This window comes from Nicotiana sylvestris, chromosome 10 (genome assembly GCF_000393655.2).
Source record: "Nicotiana sylvestris chromosome 10, ASM39365v2, whole genome shotgun sequence".
Classification (NCBI taxonomy): Eukaryota; Viridiplantae; Streptophyta; class Magnoliopsida; order Solanales; family Solanaceae; genus Nicotiana; species Nicotiana sylvestris.
In genome coordinates this window covers 98,311,292-98,318,598 of record NC_091066.1, presented here as the reverse complement: position 1 = coordinate 98,318,598, position 7,307 = coordinate 98,311,292, and the positions used below count along the sequence as shown (strand labels likewise).

General features: G+C 37.8%; 1 long non-coding RNA gene across 1 annotated transcript; it reads left to right on the top strand.

Moving 5' to 3' along the window:
• The first annotated feature begins 589 nt into the window (after positions 1 to 589).
• On the top strand, positions 590 to 5,081 carry LOC138880371 (uncharacterized). The gene is made up of 3 exons (XR_011403006.1): positions 590 to 1,235; positions 3,217 to 3,489; positions 4,698 to 5,081. It is a non-coding gene; the product is annotated as an uncharacterized lncRNA (long non-coding RNA).
• The last annotated feature ends 2,226 nt before the right edge of the window (positions 5,082 to 7,307 follow it).

Genomic DNA, 7,307 nt, shown 5'->3' with positions numbered 1-7,307 from the left:
TTTACAATACTCTTCTTTAATTTGTCCATGTTTGCACAAGTATAAGGAACTCGCCTTCCATTTATTGCAAGCCTGTAGATGGATAGACATAATTAAATGTTAGAAACTGCAAACATACAAACTCACCGACACATAATTTTATTAGTCCAAGTGCTTAAGAATCAGTTTTACTGATCAGCATATGTGCACATACTTATCTTCTCCATTTTGGCATCATCAAAAAGTTCAGTTTGGTAGAGTGAATAGTGAGAATTAAGCAACATCAAACTCATGACTGCTGGGGCTACACTAACATGCACATAATTTAAGAGCTCAAACTCTTAGGCCCAAATCAGCAAAAGTAACAGGAACCTACTTCAAATACCACCAAAAAAATATTAAACCAGATGAGTACAAAAAATAGCAATTCAAAATAGGACTTGAAACGGAAGGGATTGAGTTTGGACTTGACTAGGAAAAACTAAGGACCGGGTTCATTGACTGGAAGGGGTTGCTTCTGCACAAGCTCTAAACACATAGATATACTCATTATTTTCTTGCATTCTTACTTCTCTGATTCAGCACAACACCTTCCTACCTAGTGGTTTAACTTTCCTCTTTACAGACATAGCGGCTAACTCCACTTTATTATTTTATTTTTCTCTTCAATTTTCTTTTTAAGTTGGTCCCTAATTCATCATGATTATGTCTCCTTTTTCCTTCAAAGCAGAGGAACCTATTTCTTTTCCAAGCCCTTCATCTATTTCAAGATCTAAACGTGCAACATCATTAAATTCATCCATTTTCATTTTTTTTTTTAAATTTTACTTTCTCTTCTTATTTTCCTTAGCAGCAAAAATACCATCATCAATAGTCCTTTTGCAATTGTTCTTCCCTCACAGACAAAGGTACATCATCAATATCATCTTATTTTTCCAGTTCTTTTCCTCTTCTATCACTGTTTTACCAACCTTCACAATTTCAGTTTAACTGATCCAAGGAACCGGGTTCCTCATTGGATTGCTTCTTTCCACAACAACAAAAAAATAACAAACTCAGTAAAATCTCATAAGCGAAGTCTAGGGAGGATAGTGCATACGCAGATATTACCCCTACCTTACGAGGTACGAGGGTAAAGATGTTGTTTCCGGTAGACCTCGACTCAGGAACAGAAAAGGACGGACTGCTTCTTTCTGTCAGCTTCAGTTTTATTGGCACCTTTGTTACCAGTAGCTTTTCAAATCCTTGAGTATCAAGTATGTCATCTCTGACTTCTTCAAATATTCTCTCAAACTCATCATTTTTCATTCATACCAGGGGCTCCTGAGGAACCTTTCATCTTTACTGTTAATTCCCTCGTTAGAAACTTTTCTCACTTGTTTCTGTTTATCCACCTCAACTTTTTTATTACTAATATTACTCACATCATATAGCACATCCAAAGTTTTTTTCTTTCAAAAACACATTTACTAGGCACAATAATGGGAGTATTTTCATATTCTTTTTGATCTTGTAAATCATCAATCCTATCTTCTATATATTCCCCCTGAGAACCTCCTTATTTCTTTTCAGAACTTTTAGGCTCTAATTTCTCATTATCATCATCATTGGCATTATAATAATAATTAATAAGCCATGATTTTCGTTTTGGGGACATGGGGTTCTAGAATTTTGGTTCTTGGACAGAGGATTTTGAAGAATATCAATTTGGGGCCCAATGGATGAAGCAAACCAACAAATTTGGTGTACTTAGATTCAGTAAATACAAATTGGAAAGCTTTTCTTATTGAGGATCGGGTTTCTAGACAGAGAAAGAAATAACTCAATTTTGAAGGGCTAAAGCAATCCTTCTAATTTGTCTAGAGTTAAGGCGGCTGAGATGAAAAAACTTACCAACTTGAGACATGTTCCCCCTTTTATGTGGACTGATGGAAGTCATAATTAACTTTTAGACTTGGATAAGATTAAGATTGGGTGCAGGAACCTAATTCAAAGACATGGCAATTTAACAAGCTAATGCAACTAATTTTGGAAAGGAGATACACACCTGAACGTCAAAAGAACCAGTGTCTTTACTAATTTCTCCAATATGGCTAAGCGTCCACTTGAGAATATGGATAATATCATTAGACCTCATCTAAGCTTCATGACAATGCAATGCGTGCATACCCGTAAGACTGAGTTATATATTTTTGTAATACTTAGACACACTAGACATTTTATTTCAACATAGCCAATCACTGCGAAAATCCAGAATATATTCAGTTCCTCTTGATCAAATCAAACTTTAAGAGGTTTCTTTCAAAGTGATCTCTGCTCAAAGTTGCGGTAAATATATTTTCAATCTACTCTTCAGTCTTGCAAAATTCCTTAGAGATGTGGCCTTTATCCATATTGTCTCTCCAAAGGTGGTGTCTTACATTAATATATTTTTCTTTTATGATGAATCGGGTTCTTTGTTATGTTCAACACACTTATATTATCGTAGAATATCAGAAGTTGTTCAATCATCATAACAAGATCTTTGAATTATTGTTTGATCCATAACAATTATGCACAACACATTGCAACAACGCCATATTTTGCTTCTACAATTGATAAATCCATAATACTTCGCTTATTTATCGTCCAAGAGATCAAACACGAACCCAGACAGTAAGCCATCCTCAATGCGCTCTTTCATTTGATCCATAACAATTATGCACAACACATTGCAACAACGCCATATTTTGCTTCTACAATTGATAAATCCATAATACTTCGCTTATTTATCGTCCAATAGATCAAACACCAACCCAGACAGTGAGCCATCCTCAATGCGCTCTTTCATTTACCAGGTACCCAACATAATTTGTATCAACATGTACCAATAAGTAAAAAATACCACCAGAAAGATACAAAGAACCAGGTATTGAGTAACTTTCAGATTCCTCAAGACCTCTTCACATCTTTCAAATATGACTCCTTGTTATTTGACGAAAACCCCTATGCTTTTTTTCTTCAACAGTCGAGCCAGTTTCTTTCGTCCATATCCAGCCAAGGAGCAATGGCAATAGGACTATCAATTGTCTTCGCATTATCCATCTCAAATTGTTTGAGTATTTCCTAGATGTATTTTCATCATGCTGATCTCAAATTCATTTCCCATCAAATGTACAACCTCACTTTCTTTTTAGAAATAACGCATTGTCAATTTTACTTGGATGCCTTGAGTAGCATTTTTTCTTTCTTGATCAGCGGAGGAACCAGTAGTATCTCTTATGCCATTTACCATTCTTTGGAAGTACCATAAGGATAGATCACACGTTTTACACTTCAACACGATGCAGCTTGATGAAAATTTGGCCTATGAAGAAGAGCCGGTGGCTATTCTAGACCGGCAGGTTCTTAAGCTGAAATCGAAGAGTTTTTTTTCCGTGAAAGTGCAATGGAGAGGTCAGCCAATTGAGGTGGCTATGTGGGAGTCCGAGTCCGATATGAGTACATGCCCCCACCTTTTTACCAGTCCAGGTTCTTTTCTATGTCTGCTCAAGGACAAACGTTTCTTTTAGAAGTAAAGAATGTGATGACCCGATAGATCGTTTTGAGCATTAGCCTTAATTTCTATATTTTGATACCTCTTATAGCTCCGTTTAATGTTTTTTGATTTGCATGCATAGTCCGTGTCATTTTTCGAAAAGTTTTTTAAGTAAAGATTTGAAGAAAAAGTGATTTTTGCTTAAAATGAGATTTGGGTTGACCACCGTCTACATTCTTAGTAAACGACTTCGGATCGGTGTTTTGACGATTTCGGTAGGTTTATATGATATTTTTGGACTTTTATGCACTTTTTGTTAGAGTTCGGGGTGACCTGAGCACATTTCAGCGTGTAATATGAAAAATTGTTAAAACGAGTTTTCAAGTTGAAATTCTTGAGTTTTGATGATTGATTCGTGTTATTTGATGTTATTTTGATGATTTGAGGTAGCAAGCAAGTTTGTAGGATATTTATACACTTTTGTGCATGTACGGTTTGGAGCCCGAGGGTTTTTGGTGAATTTTGGGTACATTACGGAAGAGTTTGGGCATTGTTGGTGAAAGGCCAGTTAGTGTGTAATTTGCAGATCTCGCATCTGCGCGGTCTGGCTCGCATTTGCAAGCATACTTTTGCGGTCAGTTGATTGCATTTACGATATTGGGCTGGTGGGTTGGTACTTCGCTTTTGCAAAGAGAACTTCGCATTTGCGAACTTAGCTGAGACTGCATTTGCAATCTCAGAGTCGCATTTGTGACACAGCGTCATGTGAGTGAGTTTCGCATTTGCGATACCTGCAGCTGAGTTATCCCATTTGTCACATTTATTGGTTGTATTAGTTGTTTGTGTTTAAGAGTTGATATTAGGAGCGGGTTGCGCACCGCAATAGTATTGAAATAAATTATAATGGGAATGGGTTGTATGCTGCAAAAAATATTAATATAATAGGATCGGGTTGCGCGCCCCAACAAATATTATGAAATGATATTAGTATCGGGTTGCACGCTTGTTGGGATCGGGTTGCACATTGCAACATAGTATAATGTGTTATAGTTGTCTGTAACTGTAGTGCTTTAACTTGGTACTATGATATGAGTTTTGAGAGGATGTAATTTTGGGGCCTTCTGTTAGTTAACTTTCGGGTCCGTACTTATGAGTTACTATTTATCTATATTAATATTTTCTATCATTATTACTCATACAGGTTTATAGTGAGTGTCATATCATAGCTTCGTCAATACCTCGTTGAGGTTAGGCTCGACACTTACAGAGTACATGGGGTCGATTTTACTCATACTACACTTCTGTACTTCTTATGCAAATCCCAGTGTTGGTCTTAGCGGCGCGTAGAGGAGATTACTCGGATCTAACTACTACAGCAGACTTGACGTAGAGCTGCTTATCATTCACAGTCCCTGAAGTCCTCTTCTATCATGTTTTAATATTTATTTTGTTTCAAAACGTTGTATTTCATTCAGACCATATGTGTATTATTCTAGTTGTTCATGTACTGGTGACACCGGATTTCTAGGATTAGTATTGAACGTGGTGTTATGGATTTATAAGATTTATTTTAGTTTTCACCAAACGTTTATTATTATTATTATTATTATTATTATTATTATTATTATTATTATTATGCTTTTAAACTGTTAAAAATAATTAATTAATTAGCTAATATTGGCTTGTCTAGCAAGTGGATGTTAGGCGTCATGACCTCACGGTTGAGTTTTGGGATCGTGACATTAGTGCTTTCATAACCAGTTTGCAAGAGATCCCATATCTATTTAGCATTAGTACATGTAAATATACAATTGTACAAATTTGGACCAATTCTGCAAATTAAGATTTTTTTGCCTTAGACATTCTTCTGAATAGCCTTTTTTTCTTCTTCATTATATTCCTACTTAGCCTTTGGACCACTCTCTTTACCTTTGTTACTTTTTCTCATGGGATTTTCGGGACATCAAAAACCATATTTTATATCAATATCCATATCAACTAGGAAGTTCAGCATACTTGTTCTCCACCATGCATAGTACTCTCCATTGAACAATGGTAGTTGTATACGGGCAAAATCGGGAGGCCCGATTTCACGACCATTGTGTCTCTCCCTTAGCCTCAAAAAGGCCTCGAAGATCTAGGGACGAAGCTCGAGGCTTCGACCTCGAAGGCTCTTCACACTCGACCTCGATGCAGCATGAATCGGTGGTTATCGAGGGTAAGCGGGAAGTTCCCTAGGCATGTGGTCCGAACTGGCGTCACTTGCAAGAATAGTACCAGTCTGCATCAGATTACTAGGTAGTTGTGTCAGCTGTCTTACTTTATAATAAATGCATTTGTACTATGTTGGGGTTCTCCGTGATATATAAAGGGGATCCTTGTCATTTTGTAGGGGGATCTGATACTCACTATTAAATACACAAGAACATTTTCTCTGCTCTCTAGCATATTCTCTTGATCTCATTACTTCCATTTATTACTTAAATTCATTGTGTTCTATTTATTGTTCATCTTTTATTGCTTATCATTGATCATAAAGAGCCATCATCGTAGCTCTCATAACTGTTAGTCCTCCCTCGATCGCTCTAAGTCGGCCACCCTACTCAACCTCGAGGCCTCATATACGATGGCTCAAAGTCCAGATTTCCAACCATTCGGTTTGGTTATTACATCGTTTTGTTAGCTATAATCTTGCCTCCTAATCTTGTACTTAGCATCCACTTCCTAACAACTAGCATATAAATAGATCACGTATTTTTAGAACCACAAAATCAAATTTAATTATTATTACCATTTTCACGGTAAATAGTTTGGCCCTCACAACGGGGATAAAAATAATAGTGATTATTTTCTTGCTGGTTTGCTGCATAAAGTAAATTATCTTTCACACTTTTTCTTGTCCAAGATCTTTGATTTTAGGTCAAGATGCCTAAACCAGTAAATGTACCTGAAAATAACAGCCTCAAAGACTATAGAAATGGCGGTATGGTTACTCCAGGTATGGGTGTGCCACCGCAAAACCGTGAGAGTGCACTGGAACCGATTCCCGAGGATACGACCTCATGCATTGCCCAATACGCTAACGCCGGTCCTCACCTATGGGTGGCATAATCAGGAAATCTATAAAAACTGCAAGATTGACTAACAACAAAGCTGAGTATAAGGCTATGATTGCAGGTCTGGAATTGGCCAAAAACTTGGGAGCTGAGATCGTCGATGCAAAATATGATTCACTCATGGTAGTAAATCAGGTAAATGGGAGCTTCGAGGTCCGGGAAGACAGGATGCAAAGATACTTGGACAAAATCCAAGTCACATTACGCCGTTTCAAAGAATGGACCCTGGTCCACATACCTCAAGAGCAGAACAGCGAGGCCGATGCCCTCGCACACCTGGGATCATCTGTTGAAGAAGATGACCTACTCCCCGGGATTGTTGTTCAGCTATCCAAATCAGTGGTCGAGGAAGGTCATGCCGAGATTAATTCCACTAGCCTAACATGGGACTGGAGAAATAAATATATTGACTATTTGAAAGATGGGAAGCTACCCACGGATCCAAAGGAATCGAGGGCCCTGCGAACCAAAGTAGCCCGATTCTCGCTCGACAAAAACAGGACTCTATATAGAAGAACCTTCGATGGCCCTCTAGCAGTAAAACGGGACTCTGTACAGAAGAACTTTTGATGGCCCCCTCGCAGTATGTCTGGGGCTGCGAGACACAGATTATGTACTCCAAGAAATTCATGAGGGTACCTGCGGAAACCACTCCGGCCCAATTCCTTAGTCCGAAAGGTGATCAGGGCAGGCTA